Source organism: Notamacropus eugenii, chromosome 2 (assembly GCF_028372415.1).
Source record: "Notamacropus eugenii isolate mMacEug1 chromosome 2, mMacEug1.pri_v2, whole genome shotgun sequence".
NCBI classification, from domain to species: Eukaryota; Metazoa; Chordata; class Mammalia; order Diprotodontia; family Macropodidae; genus Notamacropus; species Notamacropus eugenii.
The window spans coordinates 34737066-34763337 of NC_092873.1; the positions used below are offsets into that span (position 1 = coordinate 34737066).

Consider the following 26272-nt stretch of genomic DNA (forward strand, 5'->3'; position numbering starts at 1 on the left):
CTCTATCTCTCCTTCCCTCCCTACTCTCTGTCCCTGTCTCTTTATCTTTTTCTCTTCTCTCTCTGTCTCTTCTCTGTCTCTGTCTCTGTCTGTCTGTCTGTCTGTCTCTCTCTCTCTCTCTCTCTCTCTCTCTCTCTCTCTCTCTCTCCCTCAGAGCTGGAAAGGTCTTAGAGGCATTCTAGTCACAGACAAGGCACTTTAAAGACCATCTAATCCCATTCCTTCATTCTACAAGCAAGGAAACTGAGGCACATAGAAGTTCAGTGACTTGCCCAAAGTCACACAGATATTACATAGCAGAAGTAGGATTTGAGTTCAGCTCCTTTGACTCTAGCCTAAGGTCATTGTTCTTAGGGGTATAGGAGCTAGAGAAGGAGGTGGTGGTGTGTATGGGTGGGGGCTGGGAATGAGCAGGGTCAGGAGTACCAATTCTGAAAGAGGTACAGGAGGAGATAGAAGCTCAATGGCACAGCTAATATAAATCCTTTGGGCATAATTAGATTCAAGAGTGTTTATCTCCATGTAGTCCTGATCCAATGTCCTGAAGACGACAATTACATAGTTAGTGATTGCTGCTATCCTGGTTGATGGGGATAACCTAACTATGTTTTTTCTCTCAGGGGCTCCTGGGAAAATGGTATAGTGGAAAGAGGCAGAGAGGAAGTGTCACACAGCAATTAAAGTGCCGGTTTTAGGATCAGGAAATGCAGGTTCTGGTCCTGGTTCTGTCTCTCAGAAGCTATGCTTCCATGGGCAAATCACTTCACCTCTCTGGGCCTCAACTGCCTCCTCTATAAGATGGTGATCCTCATCCTTCCTCTCCCCTAACAGGGCTGCTGTGAAGAATACCTTTTGTACTCAGTAGAGTGCCCAAACAATTGGCAACTGCCACTGGTCTTGGAAACTTTACCTTTCTTCTCTCTGTCCCTGTTGCCAGAAACTCCAGAAGGAGGTGATCCCAGTATCTGGTCCCACAAGGATGCGGGGATGACTGGTGAGGTTCTCTGGCAGCTGAAAGACACTACCACTAAAATGGGGCAAATAAACTTCAGATTATGAGCTTCTCAAGATCCATTCCTCCATCTCCATCCTAGTTAACCTTCACTCCTTGTCTGATTCTCTGCCTCATTAAATAAAAGAAGAGTCAAGAAGTAAAGAGTAAACTCCTCTCCCTTGATTGTGCTATCTTGAAGGAACTGAGAACTTACAGGTCTCCAGAGTATACCCTCCTCTTGACAAAGAACTCAAAAGTCAAGTAACTGACTGGGAGAATGCATAAAAAAGGAAAAAAGAATAAGACAATAGAAGGTTACCTTTTTCGTAAGCAGGTATTTTCTTTCATCCTTTCAGATGAGGAAGAACAATGCATACCATTAGAGGAAGACCTAAAAGTCAAGTTTTCTGCATCTAAAAACCTCAAAATAAATATGCAACGATCTCAGGCCATGGAAGGGCTCAAAAAGGATCTTGAAAATCAAGTAATACAGGTGGAGGAAAAATTGGGAAGAGAAATGAGTGATGCAAGAAAATCATGAAAAGTGATTCAACAGCTTCCTAAAGGAGATCCAAAAAATGGTGAAGAAATTAACACCTTTAAAAGTAGACTAACCCAACTGGCAAAAGAGGACCAAAAAACCAATAAGAAGAATGTTTTAAAAAGAATAATTAGTCAAGTGGAAAAAGAGGTTCAAAAGTTCACTGAAGAAAATAGTTCTTTAAAAATTAGAATGGAGCAGATGGAAGGTAATGACTTTATGAGAAACCAATAAATTACAAAACAAAACCAAAAGAATGAAAAAATAGAAGACAATTTGAAAAATCCCATTCAAAAAACAACTGACCTGGAAAATACATCCAGGAGAGACAATTTAAAAATTGTGTGGCTACCTGGAAGCCATGATCAAAAAAAGAGCCTAGACATCATCTTTCATGAAATTATCAAGGAAAACTGCCCTGATATGCTAGAACCAGAGGTTAAAATAAATATTGAAAGAATTCACTGATCACCTCCTGAAAGAGATCTAAAAAGAAAAACTCCTGGGAATGTAGTAGCCAAATTCCAGAGTTCCAGGTCAAGGAGAAAATATTTCAAGCAGCCAGAAAGAAACAATTAAAGTATTATGGAAGCACAATCAGGATAACACAGAATCTGGCAGCTTTTACATTAAGGGATCCTAGGATGTGGAATAGGATATTCCAGAAGTCAAAGGAACTAAGGTTAAAACCAAGAATCACCTGCCCAGCAAAACTGAGTATAATACTTCAAGGGAAAAACTGGTCATTTATTGAAATAGAAGGACTCTCAAGCATTCTTGATGAAAAGACCAGAACTGAATAGAAAATTTGACTTTCAAACATAAAACTCAAGAGAAGGATGAAAAGGTAAACAGAAAAGAGAAATCATAAGGTACTTGCTAAAGTTGAACAGTTTACATTCCTACATGGAAAAACAATATTTGTAACTCTTGAAACTTTTTTCAGTATCTGGGTAGTTGGTGGGATTACACACACACACACACACACACACACACACACACACATTGACAGAGGGCATAGAATGAGTTTCATAGGAAAGGATGATACCTAAAAAAATAAAATTAAGGGGTGAGAGAGAGATATAATGGGAGGAGAAAGGGAGAAATGGGATGGGGCAAATAATCTCTCATAAAAAAAGGCAAGAAAAAGCTTTTTCAATGGAGGGGAAAAGGAGAAGGTGAGAGTGAAAAAGTGAAGCTTACTCATCACATTTGGCTTAAGGAGGGAATAACATGCACAATCAATTGGGTGTGAAAATCTATCTGACACGACGGGAAAGTAGGGGAGAAGGGGATAAGTGGAGTGTGGGGAAGATGATAGAAGGGAGGGCAAATGAGAGGAGGGGGGTAATTATAAGTAATTAGAAGATAAGATCAAAAGAGAGAATAGAATAAAGGGGGCCAGGATAAGATGAAGGGAAATATAGTTAGTCTCTCACAACATGATTATTATGGAAGTCTTTAGTAAAACTACACATATATACCCTATATTGAATTGCTTGCCTTCTCAGTGGGAATGAGTGGGGAGGCACGGAGAGAGGAAGGGGAGTTGGAATGCAAAGTTTTAGGAACAAATATTGAGAACTGTTTTTGCACGTAACTGGAAAATAAGAAATACAGGTAATGGGGTATTGAAATCTATCTTTCCCTACAAAAAAAGAGAGAAGATGGGGATAAGGGAAGGGTGAGGTGTGACAGAAGGGAGGGTAGATTGGGAGAAGGGGTAATCAGAATGTACAGTGCTTTGTGGTGGGGGAGGGGAGAGATGGGGAGAAAATTTGAAACTCAAAATGTGATGGAAATGAATGTTTGAAAACTAAAAATTAATAAATAAAATGAAAAAAAAACTGACAGCTGGATAGTTGACCTAAGGAGTAATTTGATCTCCGAGGTTCCTTTCAACTATAGATGTATGGTCCCACTATTGAAAGTTACTGAAAACCGGTAAACAGGAAGGGCCATGCTCAGTCCTATGCCTGTTTCCTGTTTCTAGTTTGCTGTGTTTCCCTCTGGCAATCCACAAGTTAGAGGTGATTCAGTCTAGTTGACATTAATTGGTGTCAGAAGTAGGGTTACACATCTTACACTGTGCAATCTTAAGCAAGTTATATTATCTGTTTGCCTCAGTTTTCCGAGTTTCTAAAGCTATAACCCTGAAAATGAGGGGTAAAAGAAATAATGAGAAAAAATTGAATTTGCAGAAAAGAGGACCTGGGTTTGAAATCTGCTTCTGTCACTTACTACTTAAGAACCTTTCCACTTCAGGTCAATGACCACCTTCCTTCAAATGGCCTCCTCCTATCCTGTTCCTCCTTCCTCTTTATAAGCACCTTCTGCTTCTTGAAATTTCTTTGTATGTTGCAGCCATTCTCAAACTTTTTAATCTCTGGACTTCCTCTTAAAAATTTTGACAGTCACCCCAAAGAGCTTTGGTTTATGTGGAGGTTATATCTCTTAGTACCTACTATATTAGAAATTAAGATATCTCAGTATTGTTACAAAAATGGCTGGTTTTTTAACCTTATGGAACCTGTGAAAGTGTCGGGGACCTTGGGGTCCCAGACTGTACTTTGACTGCCACTGAGATAGAGCATGAATACTGTACCTGTGACTTGTGAGGTCACACTATAGAGATTTCTCTTTTCCTTCCTTCCTCCCCTTACTCTCTTTTAGGACACTCTACCAATGAAGATCTGTACCTGAAAATGGGGGACATGAACCCACATCTCCTTTACTTCAATCCCAGCACCATGGCCACTCCTGAGTCACACAGACCCATATGGATTTGGAGCCACGAAGACCTGGGTTCAAGTCCTTTCTCTGACATATTCTGACTATGTGACCCCAAACAATTCTTTTAACTCCTTTAGGGTTAATTGTTCATCTGTAAACTGAGTGAGTTTGAGTCACTGATCTCTAGGGTTTCTTCCCACACCAAATTTGTGATCATACTTTTTACTTTTAAATTCATTGACATCCACATGGTGCCATGCCTCCACGAACAGAAGGCAATGTGTTGTACTCCCCACTGGCCCTTGTTCCTCTCCCCACATTCTGGTCCTACCCACAGACAGGTCATTCCCCTTGAACCACTGTCAGGTTGTACCTTGATCAGTTTCTGTCTCTCAGTTGAAGTTTACCTTCTGCACAGGGCAGGATGCTATGACTGAAAATCTCTAGCAGTCCCAGCAGCAGCAACAGTAACAGCAGCAGCAACAGCAGCAGTAGCAGCACCATGACCAGCAGCAGGATCTTCAAAGATGACCAACAGCTCCACATGAACCCTGTGAGTCGACCTGGCATGGGCATCATGGTGGAAGGGGGGCCAGGGAGGGCTACTTCTGTGACCCTGTGAGGAGTCAGCTCTGGGGACATGGATCTAGGGATATTAGAATAAACAACCAGGAGTGAATGCCTTCTTTTGTTTGTCCTTTGGAGGGAGGGGCAGTCAGTGAGTCAGGTAGGATGTGAGTACTGGTTTGCCCTGGTCTACATTCTGGCTCCATTCCTGAAACTGTGCCTGTGTGACACCAGAGTTCTTGGTGGGACAACAGGGATCTTTTGAGCCTTTGGGTCACACCCTTGATGTACAGAGAAGTCAGGAAACTTGCTCAAAATCACACAGGCAATAAGGGACAGAACTGCCGTAGGAGTGAACCCAGATCCTCTGACTCCATGTCCATCCTTCCATTCATTGCACTATGATGTCTATATTCAATGATAAGGGTGCTGGACTCACGATCCAAAAGATCTGGGTTCAAGTTTCACCACTGACACACACTGACTGTGTGATGCAGGACAAGGCCCTTCACTCACGCATCTCCCCAAAACCTGTCTCCTAAGAATGAGAACCTAAGTCATAGATGAGTGGATGGAAAGTGTTCCCACATGTGGGAAAACAGGAAGTAAGTTTTATTTCCACATTTTTGATGGAGTTTGTGTGACCTAGTACAGTGAAGGTCAGAAAACTGCTGGGCATGCTCAATAAGTTGTTTGAGGGAGATCCTATCAGAGGAGAACATGAAGTCACATGGCCAGGGGATGGTAACTCAAGAAATCCAAAGTTCAGAATTCTTTAAGGGTCCTGCCTCATCCTGACCTGGTCGTAGTCCTTCCAGTGGCCATGCTGGAGGCTACCTGTTCCTTCAGGGGAAGGAACATAGTCCTTCCCTCCTCTGAACTCCACTTTTAAGAAATTTTTGTTCATACCCTTTTTTGTGTGTCAAGTTTGTCTTTAACACATGGATTCTCCCCATATCTGTATTCCCAAATCAAGCCCATGAGATGAGCAGAACAAAACATAGGATTCTCTTTTCTGAGCTGGGCACAACCCCCCTCATTTCCTTCTGGAAAACGAGGGCCAGAGCAGTGACTTGTTCAGGGTCACCTGGCTAGTATGAGTTGGAGCCATTATTGAACCCCAGATCTTCCTTAATCCTGTTCCAGCTTCTTTTGCTCCACATTATCTCTCTACTCTGGTCCTCCCTCATCACTCCCCTCTCTGTGAACTTGACATATGGGAAGAACCCTGATATCAGTCCAACTTAAGCTACACCTGCTCAGGCCCTGTGAGTCGGGTGAGACAGATCTTGTCACTTGTTTGCAAACACAGAAATCAAAGATTTGAAGAGTTACCATGGGCCCAAAGGTGTCTAAGTAAAAATGGTAGAATAAGATCTGGAACTGATTAGTAGCAAAAATTCTCCTCCTCCCCTTAAGAGTACCCGTATCTGGATGCCAGGGATAATTGTAATATCCTTCCTTCAAATCCTTGGTTTTCTTCCATCCCAGCTAAAATCCTACCTTCTAGGGGGAAACCTTTCCAATCCTTAATTCTAGGGCCTCTGCTCTCTTAATTATTTCCCACTTGTCCAGTATATAGCTTGCTCTATAAATATTGATATATTGTCTCCCACATTAGATTGTAAGCTCCTTGAGGCAGGGACGGTCTTTTGCCTTTTGTATTCTCAGTGTTCAGCACAATGCCTGGTATGGGGGAGGTACAAATCATTCAAAGGAGAAAACTGCAGGCCCAAGAATCTAGAAGAGAATCTCCTCCTCCTTGACTTTCCTTTGGATAAAGCTGGTGGAAATGATAAAATGCAAGAGAGACCCTTTGTCTTTTTGGCATTGCTCCAGGTCTCCCTTGCTGCTGACTGAGGGGGCTGGAGTTGGAATTGTTTTTTGCTTGGTGGTCTAGAACTTATCTGTATCTCCCTTCCTTTGCTGTTTGTTGAACCAATTCAAGGAGGACTCCAGGATGGACATGAGATCACTGTCAATGCGACAGACTTTGTTTCTTTAATGATCGGTACTGTGCGTTTGCCTTCTAGCTGGCTTACCTTAAAACATTATCTTTTAAAATCAGTCTTTATTTTCTCTTCCTCTTAATTCTCCCTCCCTGCCCTCCCCACTGGAAAAATCAAAATGAAAACAAAACTCTTTTTAAAAAATGTACAGACACAAGCAACACAAATTGCCCTGTTGGCCATATTCAGAAATATTGGTCTTACTCTCTGCAGATCAGGATACTGGTTAGCAGCTGGAAGCACAGTCAGCCAGGCAGGCTTTGGCTTAAGAAAAACTCCAAGATTATCCCTGATTGTTGCACCAATGGGTCTTAAAAGCAGGACCTGTCTTTCTGGCTCTGAGACAGGCTTTATGGACACTCAAGGAACTTTTGAGGGGGAAGAGAATCCTGATACCCTGATATGGAGGACAGGTTCAGAAAAACTGTCTGGTGCTGGGGTATCTCTGCTATCCTTGAAATGAGAAAATGAAGATTCTGAAAAGTAGAGATTAAGAGGCATCCATTTCAGGCATAGAGACCAGTCTGTGAGTGAATGCCCAGAACTGAATGGAAATGAAAAGAAATAATATTTTCTCTAGACAAACTTCAACTGACTCCTGCCCCATGTAAAATAAAACTTGGGAAGTTAGTGTCATTATTAGTCTACTGTAAAATACATGAGGGAAAGGACTATATACGAACTAAATTTTGTATCTCTGCCAGCATCTAGTTCTGTTCTGTACACATAGTTGGTGGTAAATAAATAAATTCTTGGCTCTAATTAGCGATCTAATTTACTGAGATATTGGCCCTGGGCTAAGGACCTATGTATATTAAGGACATGAATCCAGAAGTATACCACCTTTCTAGAATGGAAAGAAAAACTATTTCTGTGTCATCAAATCTATCCTCCCACCCAACATTTACTGAAGCCTGGTCATATGACCACCTCTAGAGGGACTGTGAAGGAGGCCTGGGTAAACACTACCGGGTGTCAGTGCCCAGAGTCAGAACATGTGTTGAAATCACAGCCTGGCTACTTAACTGTATGTCCTTGAACAAGCCATTTCTTTTTGTTGAGCCTCCAGTTTCTTCCTCTATAAAAAAGAGTTGATAGTCTGTCATGTCTCTCCTAGGTCTCTATGTATGATTCCAAGAGTAAGTTTAGGCAGCTAGGTGGTGCATTGGATAGAGTACAGGGCCTTAAGACAGGAAAACTCATCTTCCTTAGTTCAAATCTGGCCTTAGTTGCTTTCCAGCTCATTTTACAGATAAGGAAACTGAGGCAAACAGGGTAAAGAAAATTGCCCAAGGTCACGCAGGTAGTAAGTGTGTGAGACTAGATTTAAACTCAGATCATCCTGATTCTATGCTCAACATTCCATCCACTGGGCCACCTAATTGCCTCTTTGGATCATCAAGTTTTATTTAAGAAATGAGAGAGGTAGGGAGTCAAACTACCACTACCACTTTGACCACCAGCTCCCCTCAGACCCTGATAGAAAGAGTCCGTTGTTCTATATCAAAGAGCCTTGGGAGTAGAAGTACCCCAAAATACCAAACTTGATTCCAGCCTAGTCATCACAGCCATCATCAAGGAGAGAATCACTGAAGAGAAGGAATGTCTTTCTCTGTGTCTGTGTCTGTCTCTGTCTCCCTGTATGTTTGGATGTGATTTCAGAAAGCTTAGAGAGAACAAGACTCACTTCCAAGTGTAGGTATTTAAAGCAAAGAAAACATGAGGGGAAAAGTGTCACAAAGAAAGAAGGAAAGCAAAAAAATTAGTGATAGGGAAAGGACAGACTCTAAAGCTAAGGAGAATCCTCAGCATTCACTAACTGATCTTATTTTCTTGACTCCTGGACTAGGTTCCATGTGGATTTTTGGTCTGGAACCAGTGGAAATGATATTCCCTTCCATTTCAACCCTCAGTTTCGAGATGGTGGCTACGTAATGTGCAACACAAAACAGAAAGGTTCCTAGGGGAAAGAGGAGAGGATAAGGCCAATGCGTTTCCAGAAGGGGGCACTTTTTGAAATTAGTTTTCAGGTCCAGAGTACAGGCTTCAAAGTAAATAAAGCACCCTTTCAAATTTGTTTCCCTTAGAGAAATAATAGGGTGATGTAGTGAGGAAAGATCTTGGGGCTGTAAGTCAGAGTATCTGGGCCCTTCTCCACCAAAAAAAAAAATCAATTTTGGAAGTACAAAATGGGAAAGGCATGATTAGGTGGCAGTGTGTCTGAGAAAGATCTGGGGCTCTTAGTGGACTGAAAGTTTAACTTGAAAGCTTAACAATGTGACATGGAAGCCAGGAAATGGGATGTAATCTTGGACTATATTTAAAAGAAGAAAAGCTTTTTAAGAATAAGGAAATGATGATTCCTCAGAACTCTCTGCTCTGTTCAGTTCACATCTGTACTGTTGTGTAATATTGTGTAATACAGTGTGGCCGCTGCACATGCTGCAGCTTCTTGGAGTCACAGTTGAGAGCTAGGTGGAACAGGTGGACAGCAAATGTGGAAAGCGGCCCTGGAAAGGGCCTGGCAGCCATAACACGAAAGGTACAGGTTCTCCCCGAATATACCCAACAATCAGGCCATACCCAGATAAGCCATTTAGGCAGACAGTCCAAATCAGGTTGAGGGTAACCAAAGGGACTCAAACCCATTGGTGAGTTAGGGGGGGTGTCTACCCCAAGCATGTGAAGACTTCCTCTGGTAGAATGGGTGAATGAGAACAATGTGTTGCAACGGCCATGAAGCAGCTGAAGCAGGCAATGTGGAGCACTTAAAGCTTGATTAGACACCAAAGATGCAAAAGTCATCTACTGCATCCTGAGTCATTGCCAGTTGTCTTGATTCTGTCCTGTCACTGGACTACGACAGCTGAGGAGGAGAGTGTGAGACTGATGACTTTGGGTAACTCTGCCTCACTTAAATTGAATTTGTTGTTGTTTTCTGCCCTTCACTTTCGAAGATGACCATGATATTCAGAAGACATGACTTGCAGTTGACTTTGATTTCAGTGAAGGAGGGCTATGCAAGGTCATCAGCCTCACTTTCTTCTCCTGAGCCACCTGGGTCCAGTGGTCTGATATTCATCAGGACAACTGGAGATGGCCCAGGATGCGCAGAGTGGCCCTGGCCCTTTCAGGCTAGGGTCACATCACATTGCCACTTTGAGTGAGATACACCCATTCAATGAATAGGCTTCCTTAAGTTACATCAAGGGATGGCCACTTTAATAAAAAAAAAAAAATCAACCTGGGAGGGGAAGACCCTCACGGTTCCTGGCTAAAAGAGAAACAATTACTATTTAGTAACAGAATGGCAGAATGGTGAAGTAACTGCTATTTTGATGGCACATTTTACCAATTTATGCAGGAATCAAAGGACATAATCCATACCATTTTATTATTATGCTTTAAAGTCCTGTGGTGACAGGCAAGTGATGAAGCAGCAGGTGCAGACACACTGGGAGCTATAGTCACAACCCTGCACACAGGCATTTCTCACTGGAAGCAGCAGTGGGATTCGGCAATGCCCTGGGGGTCTGAGCAGCTTTTTAAGGATTGCACTGCTCACCTCCTGGTGTGAGGAAGTGGGATATAAAAAGTGTCCTAAATATTGTATGCTTACCCAACCTTGGCCCAATTACTGTGGCAGGTGGGGAATCCCACTATGCAGTCAAAACATACAAAAAATGTACAGAATATACAAAAACATCTGCAAAGATGATACTACTCAGTGCACACACTTATAGATAACACACAATCCAGTAGACCTGAAAGACAAATTGCTCTTGCTGCAAGAGAGCTCAACAGGTATTGCATCGAAATAGCAATGCTGAGTGCAACAAGGTTGGCAAATGAAGACCAGGTTACTCAAGTCAGAGCTGGAGACACGTTTGTCTGGAGTAGCTGCAGTGAAGGGGAGGGCTGTGAAGCTGGCATGGGTTTTGCAATTAAAACTAATCTAGTCAGCAAGCTGGTATGCCTGCCAAAAAGAGGTTCAGGACAGCGTGATTGCCACTTTCAGGAAAATGTCATGCCATCATCATCAGAACTGTGATGAACCCTGAAGGTCTAAGAAGAATTTCATGAAGACCTAGAGACTTTTGTCATCAATGTACCAAAAGAGGACAAGCTTATAATTCTAGGTGACTTTAGTAGATTCAGAATACTAGATTTGGCAGAGAGTTATAGGGAGGAATGGAGTTGAAAACAGCAAAAGCAATGGCCATGAACTGCTGACCTTATGACACAAGAACTCATCATCAATACTGTTTTCCATTTACCTAAATGCAATAAAACTTCATGGATGCACCCTCATAGAAAACATAGGCGTCTAATATATTATGTGATTGTAAGAAGAAAAGACAGACAAGATGTGAGAGTGATGAAGGCAATGTGTGGTGCAGAGTGCTGGACTGATGATAGACTTATCCTTTCCAAACAAAATATTAGCATTGATCAAAAGTGCCACTGCCAAGGCAAAATGACTGCCAGGAGAATTAGTGTCAACAAATTAGAGCTCTTCTCTGAGCTGTGAACAGTTTGTTGCTAACTTGGAGGGAAAGTTGAGCCAACACACAGTTAGCAACAGTGCAGAAGAAAAGGAATGGGCAGCTTTCAGCAATTTGGTACAGCACTGCATTTGTTCATCTGGGTCAGAACACTCCCAAACACCAAGGCTGGTTTGATGAAAATGATGGAGAAATTCAGAAGCTGCTAAATGAAAAACGAGAACTCCACAGGATTTACCACCAGGATAGGTCATCTGTCTCTAAGAAGGCAGCATTTAACTCCATCAAAAGTAAAGTACAAGCAAAGCTTAGAGAGGTGCAAGATTCCTGGCTCAGTAAGAAGGCAGGTGAAATTCAGTTTTATGCTGATAGTAACAATCCAAAGTGCTTTTATGATTCCCTGAAAGCTATTTATGGACCAAAAACCTGAAGTGCATCACAAATACTCGGTGCTGATGGAGCCAAATTGATTAGTGATAAGGACACGATGCTGGAGAGGTGGGCTGAACACTTCCAAAAGATATTCTCAACAGATCATCATTAATCAGTACTGGGGACATTGACCATTTACCTCAGGTTGAATTCAATCCCTCCATAGCTGAACTTCTAATTGAAGAAGAGGTGCTTGGAGGGCCATTAGGCTCCTTTCCTGTGGGAAAGTGTCTGGTGCTCATTCTATTCCACCTAAGAATAACAAGGTGGGGGGGGGGGAGGTGGAGCCAAGATGGCGGAGTAGAAAGACATACATATACAGTGTCTCCCCACACAGCCCATAAGATACCTGTAGAGAGGTACTTTCAAAAAATTTTGGAGCAGCAGAAGTGGAGAACAACGGAGTGGAGGAGATTTCCAGCCCAGGGTGACCTGAAAGGCCCATGGCCTTTCAGTTGCACCAGACACTCAGCAGAATGTGGAGCCCAGCCCAGGCCACCCTTGGCCATGCAGACCATGGCTCATGAACAGCCCACAGGGGTGGAATCTCCAGTCTCGGAATCCCAACTCACAGCAGCAGCAGGGGGTCCGCAGATCCCTTAACCCACAGGCACTAAAGGTCAGTGACGGGGGTTTTTTCAGCTGGCTGGAAAGAGAGAAGGGCCTTCCCATAGCTCCGGCCTCAGGCAGTGGCCTGCAGAGGCCATTGCAGGCAGGCGACAGGAGCTCTCACGGCAACCCCTACAGCAGCCCAAGACCATTGCTGGATCGTAAAAACCCCTGGGGGCACTGAAGGAGCTGGTCTTTGTCTCACACTGAATGGTGGTCCTGCCCCCACAGCTTGATTGAATCCCACCCCCCCAGTGCTAGCTTGGCTAAACTGGAGGTCAGGTGCCTATGGAGAGGAAACTCTGCTAAGATTCTGGGCATAAAAATCCTTCCCTGCTCACTGACCAGTACATGCTTGATTGTGCCACCTTGGAGGGACGGATATTTTACAGGTCCCCAGAGTATACCCTACTCTTGACAAAGGACCCAAAAGTCAAGTAACTGGTTGGGAAAATGCCCAAAAAAGGGAAAAAAAATAAGACCATAGAAGGTTACTTTCTTGGTGAACAGATATCTCCTCCCATCCTTTCGGATGAGGAAGAACAATGCTTACCATCAGGGAAAGACATAAAAGTCAAGGCTTCTGTATTCCAAACATACAAAATAAATATTCAATGGGCTCAGGCCATGGAAGAGCTCAAAAAGGATTTTGAAAATCAAGTAAGAGAGGTGGAGGAAAAACTGGGAAGAGGAATGAGAGAGATGCAAGAAAAGCATGAAAAGCAGGTCAACACCTTACAAAAGGAGATCCGAAAAAATGCTGAAGAAAATCATACCTTGAAAAATAGGCTAACTCAATTGGCAAAAGAGGTTCAAAAAGCCAATGAGGAGAAGAATGCTTTTGAAAGCAGAATTAGCCAAATGGAAAAGGAGGTTCAAAAGCTCACTGAAGATAATAGTTCTTTCAAAATTAGAATGGAACAGATGGAGGCTAATGACTTTATGAGAAAGCAAGAAATCACAAAACAAAACCAAAAGAATGAAAAAATGGAAGATAATGTGAAATATCTCACTGGAAAAACAAATGACCTGGAAAATAGATCCAGGAGAGACAATTTAAAAATTATGGGACTACCTGAAAGCCATAATCAAAATAAAAACCTAGACATCATCTTTCATGAAATTATCAAGGAAAACTGCTCTGATATTCCAGAACCAGAGGGCAAAATAAGTATTCAAGGAATCCACAGATCACCACCTGAAAGAGATCCAAAAAGAGAAACTCCTAGGAACATTGTGGCCAAATTCCAGAGTTCCCAGGTCAAAGAGAAAATATTGCAAGCAGCTAGAAAGAAACAATTCAAATATTGTGGAAATACAATCAGGATAACACAAGATCTAGCAGCTTCTACATTAAGGGATTGAAGGGCATGGAATAGGATATTCCAGAAGTCAAAGGAACTAGGACTAAAACCAAGAATCACCTACCCAGTAAAATTGAGTATAATACTTCAGGGGAAAAATAGTCTTTCAATGAAATAGAGGACTTTCAAGCATTCTTGATGAAAAGACCAAAGCTGAAAAGAAAATTTGACCTCAATCATACTTCTCCTTTCAGCAATAGGCCTACAATTCTGAGCTCTTCCTAGGTTCTGGCGGAATGATGAGTGTAGTATTGCATGGATGTAGATACAACATCAAGAACTCATCATTGTGGCTCCCAACATGCTCCTGGATTTCTTGCTAATGCAACTTCCTCCTGTTGGCAATTGACTGTGAATGGGAGCCATTTTGTCCACTATCAGCACTGGATCCCTTTGAAATCTGTGGACACCATTATTATCAACGGCATAGTGTCCCTAACCTGCATCAGCATCCAGGTCAGGACAAGGTTCCCCCATCATCTCTCTTAATTGTTAAAGCAGAGAGTCCATCAGGTAATACCCCTTACCACCAGTGGTCATTGCCCTATGTCTTTCTTTGCTGAGTTTGGGGCTACAATCAGGCCAGACAGAGTTCCCTACCAATTTCTATTATTCTAGCTCCATCGATTGGCTCCAGAGCAAACAACTGATAGTTTCATTGATGGAGCTTTCATAAATCAGATTTAATCAAGGGCTCATTTCACTTAACAAATAGCTCTACTCAAAGGAGGAAGGGTTGACACAACAGGTTGTGAACCCAGAGCTGGAGATCACACAGAGCGTTTCCATTCTGATTCTTGCTTCAGACAGGATTTTTCCTAGTGAAGTTTATACCTAAACCAATTCAGTTCTACAAGCATTAAACACCTACTGGGTATGACCATTCTGGGCATATTGGATACAAAGGCAAAACCAAAATATTCTCAACCTTTAAGGAACTTCTACTTAGGGACAGAACATGTTCACGGAAAAGTCAATACAAAAGAATTTAGGAAGGCAGAAAGTTCTAGGAACGGGGAATGCTGCCTATAAAAAAATGGCATCTGAATTGAACTTGTAAGGGAGCTATGGCTTCTACAAGCAAGAAGTGAGGATAGCACACATTCTAGGCCCACAGTCCACATGCCTGTGGACAAGGGCATAGAGGTCTTCCAGTCTGGAAAGGATTTATATGAAACAAGGTTGAAAAGTTATCTTAAAGTCAGACTGTACAGGGTTATAAACAATAGGCTAAGGAATTTACATTTAATTCTAGAAGTGATAAGGAATCACTAAATGATTCCTGAGCATGATAGTGCAGACTGAGACCTATGGCTTAGGAAAATTCTTTTGGTAGATCTGTGGAGCATTGGCTGGAAAGGGGACAGGTTGAATGTAGGGAGATTGATGGATTAGAAGAGTCTGAATGTGAGGTAAGTGGAGATTATGGGAACTGTCAGAGTAGTATAAAGATATAAACAACAAGGCTTGTGAAGAATTTTAGAAATGATTACCCCATGGGTAGTCTGTGTGGGGGCTCAATAACCGATGTGGTGTGTGACACAGAACCCATTGCCCTAAATCTTCCATTTGACTCACTCCATTTTTAATTTTCATTCTACTTTCTAATGCAATTCTGAGTCTTACAGCCTAATATTTCCTCTTAAATGAATAGAAATTCCTCATTAGTGAATTAGATTTGAACTTCCGCCCTGACTTATTGTGCAAACTGGATAAATATTTTGGCCATGAAGTTTCAGTGACTCTCTGAATTTTAAACTCCCTAGTCCTTTTTTTTTTTTTTTTTTACAAACTTTCTTTTTCAAAAAAAATTTTGCTGTGTTTAATTATTTTTAGATTTCGACATTCATTTCCACAAAATTTTGAGCTCCAATTTTTCTCCCCATCTCTCCCCTTCCCCACTCCATAATACTTTACATTCTGATTATCCATTCCCTCAGTGTACCCTCCCTTCTATCACACCCCACCATTCCCTTATCCTCATCTTCTCTCATTTCTTGTAGGGCAAGATAAATTTCCAAACCCCATTACATTTTTTCTTATTTCCCACTTATATTCTATAATAATTCTCAACATTCATTTCTAATACTTTGAATTCCAACCTCTCTCCCTTCTTCCCTCCCTACCCATCCCCAATGAGAAGGCAAACAATTCAATACAGGCTATACATGTGTCATTTTGCAAAAGGCTTCCATAATCTTCATGTTGTTTAATACTAACTATGCTGCCCTCTATCCTACCCTGTCCCCCCTTTCTTTTGTTCTCTCATTTGACCTTGTCTTATCCCAAAAGTGTTTACTTCTAGTTACTCCCATCTCCCTTTTGTCCTCCCTTCTATCATTCCCCTCACCCCACTTGTCCCCTCCTCCCCTATTTTACTGTAGTGTAAGACAAATTTTCCCACCAGATTTAGTGAGTATGTTATTCCCTCCTTAAGTTATATGTGAAGAGAGTAAGCTGCACTTTTCTCCTCTCACCTTCTCCCTTTTCTGCTCAATTGAACAAGATTTTTCTTATCTCTTTTATGAGTTATACCCTGTCCCATTCCATTTCTCCCTTTCTCTTCTCAGTATTTTTCTCCCTCACCCCTTAATTTTTATTTGATTTATTTGTTCATGGATATCATCTCTTATGATTCAATTCAACCCATACTGTCTCTGTGTGTTTGTGTGTGTGTGTGTGTGTGTGTGTGTGTGTGTATGTATAATTCCTTCACCTGCCCAAATACTGAGAAAAGTCTCACTAGTTACAAATATTAACTTTCCATGTAGGAATGTAAACAGTTTAGCTTTAGAAAGTCCTTTGTGATTTCTCTTTCCTGTTTACCTTTTCATGCTTCCCTTGATTCTTGTATTTGAAAATCAAATTTTCTTTTCAGCTCTGGTCTTTTCATCATGAATGCTTGAAAGTCCTCTATATCATTGAATGACCATTTATTCCTTCAAAGCATTATACTCAGTTTTGTGGGATAGGTGATTCTTGGTTTTAATCCCAGTTCCTTTGGCTTCTTCAATATCCTATTCCAAGCTCTTCAATCCCTTAATGTACAAGCTTCCAGATCCTGTGTCATACTGATTGTATTTCCATAATACTTGAATTGTTTCTTTCTAGCTGCTTGCCATATTTCCTTCTTGACCTGGGAACTCTGAAATGTGGCCACAACATTCTTAGGAGTTTCTATTTTTGGGTCTCTTTCAGGAGATGATCTGTGGATTCTTTCAATATTTATTTGGCTATCTGGTTCTAGAATATCAGGGCAGTTTTCCTTGATAACTACATGGAAGATAACACCTGGGCTCTTTTTTTAATCATGGCTTCCACATAGTCCTATAATTTTTAAAATGTCTCTCTATTTTCCAGGTCAGTTGTTTTTCCTATGAGATGTTTCATATTATCTTCTATGTTTTTAAACTTTTGGTGTTGTTTTGTAACTTCTTGGTTTATCTCATAGTTCATAGTCATTAGGTTCCTTGAACTTGATTCTCTCTTTTAAAGAACTACTTTGTTCAGTCAGCTTTTGAACCTTCTTTTCTATTTGGCTAATTCTGCTTTTTAAAGCCTCCTTCTCCTTATTGGCTTTTTGGACTTCTTTTTCCAATTGAGTTACCTGATTTTTAAAGATGTTATTTTCCTAAGCATTTTTTTTGATTCTCCTTTAGCAGTCTGCTGACATGCTTTTCAAGCTCCTCTATGGCCTGAGCTAATTTCATATTCATTTTAGAGGTACTAGAAGACTTTGACTTCCTCTGACAGTATACCTTATTCTTCCTCATCAGAAAGGATGGAATCAGGCATCTGTTCACCAAGAAAGGAACCTTCTATTGTCTTATTTTTTTTGCCTTTTTTAGGCATTTTCCAAGCCAGTTACTTGACTTCTGAATCCTTTGTCAAGAGGAGGGTCCCAGTGCTCCTCCTTTCCGCAGTACCATGCTCAAGACTGAGATTCAGATCAACTGCTCATCTCCCCCAGGGTCTTTGGGTGGGGCAGGGCCACCACTAAGGGTGCAGGTTCAATTCAGCTGCTCATTTCCACCAGAGGCTTTAAGCTGAGCTGCCTGGACAGTGGACCCAGGCTGCTTCTGCAGCTACTGTAGCCTCCTGCCTCCTGCTGTTGCTGCTGCTGCTACCTTGGGCTAGTGCTGGGGGAACCCCATTCCCCTCTCTTTGTCTCTTGTGGGTTGTGGAATCTGGGACCCTCCCTCCTGGGAATTCTGCTCTGGAGGTCTATTCAGGTCCTGTTCCCCCCAGTGCCATGTTGCCAAGGCTGGGCTCTGCTCTGCTCAGCATGTTATGAGAGAGACCTTTCCTGTTGGCCTTCCAGGTTACCTTTGACTGAAAACCTCTTTCACTCTGTTGATCTGTGACTTCTGCTGCTCTAGAGTTTGTTGAAAGCCATTTTTTACAGGTGTTTTGTGGGCTGTGGGGGAAGCACTAGAATATATGCGTCTTTCTGCTCTGCCATCTTGGCTCTGCCCCCAAACTCCCTAGTCTTGAAAGCTTAAATAAGCTTCAATGTTATTGTCTACACAACTTGTTAACAATGCATCATAAAAAAATATATATATTGAATGATTTCAGCAACATATTAAAGTGAGAAGGATGATAGACAGGAGATTATTTCTAACTTTCCACTGTAACTGGTGACCATTCAGGTCTCATAGAATGGCAAAGTTTCTCACAAATTCTCTCCAAAAATCTTCTTCTCAGGATGAGTTAAATTTAGTATTTCAGAAGAGAAGCTCTCTTAGGCTCTTCTCTCAAACAGTCTTTCTCCAACCATGTTAACAGTGTAAAGTCTATTCACTATAGTAGTTAACAGTCTCTAAAAATAATAGTTAAACTGTCTCTGTCAAGATTCTGTTGTTGTTATTTAGTTGTGTCTGACTCTTCATGAGCCCATTGGGGGTTATCTTGGCAGGGATATTAGAGTGGTTTGCCATTTCCTCTGCTAGCTTATTATATAGATAATGAAACTGAGGCAAACAGGGCTAAGTGACTTGCCCCAGGTCACCACACTAGTAAGTGTCTGAGGCTAGATTTGAACTGAGGAAAATGTCCCTTTGTGACTCCAGATCTGGCACTTTATCCACTGCACCACCTAGATTCTATTCCAATTAAAAGTACAGTAACATTATCCATGTCAACTTGATCAGGAAGAATAGTGAGTCAGGTAGGTCTGTTACAATAAGGAAGTCACTCAACTGAATAGGGAGGCCTTAGTCAGTGAGTCATGTCCCAGCTCTAGGGTTTACCTGTGTGACCTTAGAAAAGTCATTTTACAGATGAGGATCCTGATGCTTAGGGAGGAGAAGCAATTTGCCAAAGGTCACTTAACCTATTGTCAATACTGGGATCTGAACTTAGGTCCTCTAACTCATATCACATTCGCTATTTTCTTCAACAGGCACCTATTTTTCCACTTGTACCCCTAGAACAGAAATATGTAAGTAATTTCTAGGTATAAAGAAGTGTGTTTGTGTGTGTATGTGTGTGTGTGTGTGTGTGTGTGTGTGTGTGTGTGTGTGTATGGTAAAATCTCTGATGTAAAAAGTGTAAAACTCAGAAAGTCAAAAACAGGTCCATACTTGAGCAGGATACAGAGGATTCACACATTGGGGATTGGGGTGTGGAGTAGGGCACTAACAGGAACTTCATGATCACACTTTACTAGGCCTAAAGCCCTTCCTGGAACCTCCATGTAACTATTTCCCTCTGGTTTTCCATTGTTCCAGCTGTCTTTTTTTCTTGCTATTCTGAAAGGCAATGATCTCTTTCCTACATCCTACTGATAGCCTGGGTTGCACATTTTCAACCTTATTTCTCCAGGCACCAGGTGTTTCCTTTCCATTGCTTAACACTTGGTGCCTTTTTTTTCTTGCAGACCTTACCTTTCCCTGCCTCAATTTGTGGAGGACTCAACCCAGGCAAATCCATGACTGTGATTGGCTCTGTCCTGCCTTCTGCTTACTGATAACTCACAGGCAGAGAGAGTCACTGTCCTGAGTTCACAACCCCCTTCATGAGTCCTAGGGAAAAGGCAACTACAGGGTTGGTTTTCCAGTGGCATAGCAAAGAGAAGACATTCTCCAGTCATTCTAAAATATTCAGCAAAATTAATTCAACAAATATTAAATGACAACTAAGCACTGGTCAGTATGATGTAGTAGACAGATCACTGCTCATGGAATTAGGAAGACCTGGGTTCAGCTCCTCCTGCTTCATACTAGCTGTGTGACCCTCGGGGAGCCACTGCACTACTCACTTTCCCAGACATTTCTCTATGACAGAAAGTTGCAGAGAAGCTGCTGATCTACATTAGTACAAGGACAATGTCTTACTGTCTCTGTTCTTCAGATGTGTAATCAACCTGAGAAGTGGGAATGACATTGCCTTCCACTTGAACCCAAGATTTCAAGAGAATGCCGTAGTCCAGAACAGTCAGATCAGTGTGGTTCATGGGGACCAGTGGAGTGTTCTCTGCTCAGCGCCATGCCCTTCATTAGAGGCCAGACCTTCCAGGTAAGGCATGAGAAGGGGGAAGGTGCTTGAATGGGATAGGAGAGAATATAAACGTTGAAATTCAGTGGTATCACTGGAGAGTACAGTGAGCTGAGGAAAGGCATTCAATAAGGCAGGGGGTCTTGAGTTTCAAGTCTTTCCCTGTAGGCACCCTTTCAGGCATGAAGAAAATTTCCTCCCAGGCAGCTGTGAAAGTGTTGATTTCAAAGGTAAGGTCAGGCACAGGGGAGCCTCTAGGCCTGGTTTGTGGAGTCAATACTGAGAAATGATCTAATTTTTATCTAGAATAACTGTAGCATGACTTCAGTACTGTAATGTACAGGGATTTCATCAGTTTGAACTCCCCTCCAGCAACACAGATCATATAATCAGTGGTCTCCAATTGGTGCTAAAGTGCTTTAAACTTAAGTGGGCTCCCCTACTCACAGTTGTGGGAGGCAGCTCTTGAAAACATTAGTAAGACAGTCATTGTGGCCAAGGGGGATGAGCTGTGTAACTAGAACAAGGGAGAGCTCTGTGCAAATCCCATTCCTGACATTTACTAGCTTTGTGACCATAGGTAAATCATGGGATGTCTAAGACCTTCAGGGACATTCTCTATAAAAAGGAACTGATAATAATGCCTGTGTAGCCCTCTCATAAGGAGTTGAGGAAACTCAGGTGAGAGGATGTATGTAGGTACTTCACCCACTTTAAATGTTAGGTATTATTATTTGGAGAGAAGATGTGTCCACAGTGGATATTGAGCCAGCCTCAGGGCCAGGAGGAGCTGGGTTCAAGTCCTGCTGGGAAGCCCTGGGGTAGTCATTAAGCCTCATGTTGGTGTCCAGGACAAGTCTCCCTGCCTGTTTATAGCAGAACTGCCCTGGTACAAGTTTCCACAGGGAGTTCCCTTCATCAGTGAAATCACAAGTTCATTTTCCAACTCCTGTTTTCCAAAAGTATTATTCCATTTGACAGATGAGGAGACTGAAGATCAGAAAAGTGAAACCACACCCTTCCAATGTCTCTTTCTCTGACGCCTGGCCACAGTGTGGCTTGAATGGCTTCTCTCTTTGTGTTCCAGGTGTTGATCACCTGTGACGCACACTGCTTCAAGGTGATTGTCATCAGGCAGCACCTGTTCTATTACAACCACTGAGTGAAGAACCTGCCAAATATCAATGTGCTGCAGGTGACTGGAGACATCCATCTGACTCACGTCCAGATCCAATGAAACATCTTCCAATTACCTGTCCCAGTCCAAATCTGTCTGTTTTTCCCACTACCCTTCACTCTCCCAGGTTCATGCCCATGAACCCCAAGGATGAGAGGACCCTGCCCTGATATGTTTCCCACTAGATGCTTAGCAAGGAATTGTAATAAAAGTGCACCCCTTTTCCTAGGGGAAAGTGGTTCAGGGACATATCTTTATTTTTCCCCAAAGGATTAGTAAGGGATTTGGTATTACTAACTGCTTGATAATGCTTTTTGATTGATTTGAGGGTTGCTCTCATTTAAGTAGAATGGAAGTGCTATGAGGACAGGGACAGCTACATTCCTCTTTGTTTCTCCAATGCCTAGCACAATACCTAGTATGTATTAGGTGCTTAATAGTGCTTGATGCTTGGTTGAGTGTTGCTCTTATTCAAGTAGACAGGAGTACATTGCCTAGTATGTAGTAGGTGCTTAATAAATGCTTCTTAATAGTTAGATGGATGGACTTATTATACATATATGTATATACATATATATTTTGCTTTTCAATCTTTCATTAATTTTCATTCATTTGCAACAACCATTAATAAAAACTACCACACAGATTTTGATTCTTTTCCTAAGTGCAAAGTCATTTATTGGTAAAGGTAGAATCCAAGGAAAGCCAAGCCTACTCCTGAAGAAAGCTCATACATGAGAACCCAGTCCATTTCGTTCCAGCCTCCATCCTTGGTGTTGGCATCACAACAGAAAAGAAACCCCACTTCTACAAAATAATAGGAGACACTGTCCATTGAGGGATGAATCCCATTTCCCAACCATACCCCAAAGGAAAGCCTGCTCTTCCTCTTTCCCACCCTTCTCTCTCCCCTTCCTCATGTTCCCCTTACACAAATTCATGGTCTTTCATCTCCCTTCTGATTCCATATGTAGCAGTTGCTTCTGCATTGTAGATCATACACTAGTCCTTCAGTTGGAGGTCCTGTGTTCAAGTGCTCATTGTGCCTGTGTGATCTTTGGCCCTTGAGTTTCAAAATTCTCCTCTTTACCCTGAGGCAGTTGCACCCGATGGTTTTTAAGCCTCCTTCCCACTCTAAATAGATGATCCCATGATGTTAAGGGACACAAGCTTCAAGAATGAGATCTCTGTCTCAAGTGAATCTGGTGCTGATTGTGACTTTACTCAGCATCAGCCCTCAGTCCACTCAGCCCCTCTAGATGTGTTTGTCAGTCAGAGGGGTCTGAATATCCACACAGATCTCATTTATCTGGGGCTCAGAGTTAAGTGACTTGCTTTTCCTAAGGTCACACAGCTAGGAGTTTTCGGAGATGAGATTTGAACCCAGGTCTTACAGCTTCCAAGTCCCCTCTCTCTCCCTTGTTTGTCTATATATGTCTCATAGACAGGGATAAGGAATGAACCTAGTATTTCATTGATAGAGAGAGCTTTTGATGGATCAACTCATCCACCAGGGCAGGCCAACACCTTCTCTACAGCTCAGTATAAGAGTCTTGCCCAGAGCAGTGAGACGTTAAGTTATCTGTATGGCATCACATAACCCACATAGGTCAGAGACAGGACTTATCTGTGTATCCAAAATTCATTTTTAAAAACCATCTCTAGGGATCAATCTGGGTGAGCCCAAGGGTCACTTGGGAGCAGAGTTTTTCCCAGGAGGGGTCAGGGGCTTTTAAATAACGACAATGTAAATAACTGTACATACTAACCAGCCTGCCTCTCATACAACAGCAGGGCTATTGACAAGCCTGAGAATTAGAGCAGGACACACCCATGGTAAACAGAATTGCCATGTGTTTGTCCTATCCATGATTACAGAAAAAGGTTGCCTCCCCTTTTCCTCTTCTGACCTGTGTGGTCATTTAGTCTAAAAGGATCTAAACATGCCTATTTAGTGTTTGCTCAGTGGTAGAATTAGGTCCTGGTGGGATGAACACAGTAAACTCTCCATTATTTGGGACTGGGGGAGAGGGTGATCTGGTTAGGGGGAAGTGTGAAGAAATCCAAGCTCAGTCCTTTGTCCTTTCCACTGCCCACCTTCCCTGGCAGGTTAGGAGCAACCACAGGGGGCAGGTGGGGCAGGAAGAGGAGATGGAGAAGGAGCCAACCTCATTTTGTTCCCTTGGCAGTAGACAGAGGTCACTGGGTGCAGAAGTCATGGGTGTGGGGATAAGGTGGCAAGGAGGTCATACCTTCTCCTTCCCTTTGTGATCTCAGAGAATGAAGTGGCTGCATCTTTCTGAAGCAACTCTAGATGAGTCCTGCCTCAGCGATCTTGTCCTCCAGCAGTTTTCATGCTTCTGAGTTAGTTTTCACCTCGTAGGGAAAGACAGACCCAAAGATGTCCTCATGGTATCGCTTCTGGCTCTTTAAGAGCAAGAGAGGAGGAGAAAATGAATCCCATGGATCAGCAGCATGAATGGGGGTGGTTGGTCGAGACAACAAGAAAACCACAAACCTCAATGATAAGAGAGTCCTTAGACATAACAAACTGCAGTTCATAGAACAAGGGCCTGTAGAATGAGAAAGTGTAAAGCTTATTATAGCCAGAGAGCTGGGTGAGAGTTAGAGGACCTGGATTCAGATCCATCCTCTTCTCTGTATTAGCTCTATGTCTTGGGCTTCTCCAATGACAAGGATGAGGTGGATACGACCGCCTCCAAGGTTTCTTCCACTTTGAAATCTATGATCCATCCCCTTCCCTTGTGTTTCTATAGCAGTTCTCTTTGAGGGAACCCTAAAAATATTTTGTTACCTCTGTGAAATGAGGGAGAAGAGAAATTTCCCTTTCTGTTTTGTTACTGAGAAAGTAAAATGCTTCTTTGCAGGCATCAGAATGAGCTAGTAACTGTTAAACTAAACCCTTACTCAGATCTCTTTCTACCCACGTTCCTGGGGATGGGATCATTTGCCCAGCATTCTTGGCATGAGCCCTACCTTCAGTTGGGAGATGTATTTCTCCTTCTCCTCTTCCCTCATTTTCAGTCTGGGGGCAAAGAGATCCTTCAGGGTTTGGGCCACATCCCAGGCCATTGTCACATCTCCACAGACATACAAGTGCTCCTTGTCCTCATGTAGTACCCGGATCACTGTATCTGCCAATCACTGCCTCAGGGTATCCTGAACATAATAATTTATAGAGAATGGTTTGTTTCCAAGAGAGATCCCACTTGGATTTCACCTTGCTGTTCTGCACACTCTTTCAGCTGAAGTCTGTTTCCCTAGTGTGGCCCCCACATCACCAAACATACTGCAGAAGGACATGGTGCCAACCATGGACTTGATGTTAAACTACCTAGGGGTAAGAACTGAGTGTTTACTCTTCTTATGTACAAGGTATTGCAGAAGTCTTGGTGCAGGTTCAAGTTTATTATAACTTAAATGTATCACAAGTTAAACTTCTTACACCTTTAGCTTCAATAAATGAAAGGTTCAGCTTTCATAAGCTTTAGATAAGTAGGTGGCATAGGGGATAGAGCACTAGGAGTGGAATGAGGAAAACTGATCCTCATGAGTTCAAATCTAGCCTCAGACACTCACCAGCAAGTCACTTCTCCTGGATTCCTTCAGTTTCCTAATGTGTAAAATCAACTGGAAAAGAAAATGACAAACCCTTTCAGTATCTTTGCCAAGAGAAGCCCTAATGTGTTGACACCTTCATGAAGACACAGACATGACTGCAACAACTGAGTACCAACAAAAAAAAAATGTAAACCTACTCGAAGATTGTTGGGATGCCCTGTATTTCCAGTGCATATTATAGAGAGGATTCAGATTGTGGTCTGAGGCAGCAGAAAGGGCACCAAATTCGTACAAAAAGATCACATTTGAGTCCTGACTATGGTACTTCCCAAGCTTGTAAGTGAATAAATCATGTTAATCTTTTTGAGTCCCTTTCCTCATCTGTAACATGGGGACACACACTGCCTCCCTCACAGGATTATTGTGAGCAAAGTATCAGTGCACCTTTTTCAATGGAATTCAGATAGAAACAATTCTGAGACAAGTCTTTAATCTGCTTTTATGCTTTTACATTAACTTGAAACCAATCCTCCAGATGTATTTTGGTTCTCCTTACCACACCTGGTTAGATTACCATTTGCAAAGAGATTTCTTGGGAGTCTGATAAGTTGTGAATAACCATGCCCATCTTACCAAGAGGGAAAGTTGGGCTCCCAGAGGGAAGTGGAGACGACTTGCCCAACTTTACCCACCCAGTCAGTGTTGAAGTCAGGACTTGAACTGTATCTCCTGACCACAGTTCCTTAGAGGGGAAGGTTGGAAAAATTTCCTTCTGTTTTTCCTTCACCCAATTCTCCAGGGCAGGGGTTCTGAATCTGGGCTCTGTGAACTTGGCTTTTAAAATGATTTTGATGACTGTATTTCAATATGATTAACCTCCTTTCTATCCAGTGTATTTCATTTGATTTACTTAAAAATATGATTCTGAGGAGAGGTCAGTCTCTAGGGGGTCCAGGATACTAAAAAGATGGAGCCCCTTGGGCTAGTGGCTAGCGGTCCTTTGTTCATGGACACATGGATCATTGGAACTTTGGGATCAGTTTCAGGCCCACTTAAGAAAGCCTGTCTAATAGAGACAGAGCTGGAGAAGGTGGGGATGGGGTGAGAGTGTTTCTCAGATATCTAGAATGGGAAGAGATCTTAGAGGCCACCTAGCTCAACCTTTCATTTTAAAGAGGGGGAAACGGAGGCTCAGGGTATTAAAGGGATTTTCCCAAAGTCGTGGGAGTATTTCCTCTGGTCCCAGTGACAGTATTTCATC

The 26272-nt window shown here is 42.3% G+C and overlaps 1 pseudogene; it reads left to right on the forward strand.

Annotated features, from left to right (window-relative positions):
* The first annotated feature begins 4770 nt into the window (after positions 1–4770).
* Positions 4771–26272, forward strand: part of LOC140522607 (galectin-9-like) — a 98219-nt pseudogene continuing 76717 nt past the window's right edge.